Below are 1463 nucleotides of genomic sequence, written 5' to 3' on the forward strand. Positions count from 1 at the left end.
CGCATAAAAAGCACACACTACACTCTCAGAGCGGTTGGCGTTAAGAAGGGCATTCAGCTGCAGAAATCTTGCCAAATTAGATTGGAGGCTGCACCAGCCTCCTGGCTTGCTAGTTCTTAGTCAAACAGTCCAACCCATGCCAGCATGGAAAGTAGACATTAAACGATGACAATGATAATATACAGTTCTATTGTATGCACACTCACACACACGTGTATGTGTGTGTGCATGTCTATCACTTATATATATATATATATAAGTGTTATATTATATTATATAATATTATATTTATTATATTTATCTTATGATATTTACTTTACTTTATATTATACTCATTTATTGTATCTTTTTACTATATTTATCTTATGATATTTACTTTACTTTATATTATACTCATTTATTGTGCTTTTAATTATTAATTTTTCTATATGTGATAGTGGATTTTCATCGATGAGTTCTTGAAAATTGGTTATTTTCCCTAAAACTATATATTTTATATATATATATATATGTATATATATGAAAGACAAGGAATAATTCTGTATTGCTTTATGATGTTACATCATTTTATATGACTTTTATCTGTATATGTAGGCGCAGGAGTGGCTGTGTGGTAAGTAGCTTGTTTACCAACCACATAGTTCTGGGTTCAGTCCCAGTGTGGCAAGTGTCTTCTACTATAGCCTCAGGCCAATCAAAGTCTTGTGAATGGATTTGGTAGAAGGAAATTGAAATAAGCTTATCATGTGTGTGTGTGTGGTGTCTATGTTTGTGTTTGTCCCCCCCACCATAGCTTGACAACCGACGTTGGTATGTTTACGTCCCCGTAACTTAGAGGTTCGGCAAAAGAGGCCGATAGAATAAGCACTAGGCTTACAAAGAATAAGTCCTGGGGTCGATTTGCTCGACTAAAGGCGGTGCTCCAGCATGGCCACAGTCAAATGACTGAAACAAGTAAAAGACTAAAAGACTAACGCAGCATTGACTGCAGGGTCTGTTCAACAGACAGAGCTGGTTCAGCTGGAAGTTAAAGTGGTCAGAAAACAGTAATAGAAAATATAATTGACCCAACAAGGGTGCCACAACTTAACACCTAGATCTCCCTCAAATTAGAGGAGGATACACCAGAAAATGTACTCCTCGATACACAGTGTCCGAAAGGACGCGAGGTGGTTGGTCGCGGTGGTGGTGGTAGTGGTGGAAAAAATTTGATCATGTAAGTACAGGCGTGGCCGTATGGTGACCATACTGAGAAATTTCCTTCACATGGTTTCGGGTTCAGTCCCACTGCATGTGGTAGATGGAAACTGAAAGAAGCCCATTTTTTGTGTTTGACCCCCTACCACCACTTGAGAATCTGTGTTGGTTTATTTACCCCTGTCACTTAGCAATTCGGCAAAAAGAGTCCGATAGGGTAAGTAGCAGCTTTTAAAAAAAATAAGTACTGAGTCGATTCATTCAAC

Source organism: Octopus bimaculoides, chromosome 5 (genome assembly GCF_001194135.2).
Source record: "Octopus bimaculoides isolate UCB-OBI-ISO-001 chromosome 5, ASM119413v2, whole genome shotgun sequence".
Classification (NCBI taxonomy): Eukaryota; Metazoa; Mollusca; class Cephalopoda; order Octopoda; family Octopodidae; genus Octopus; species Octopus bimaculoides.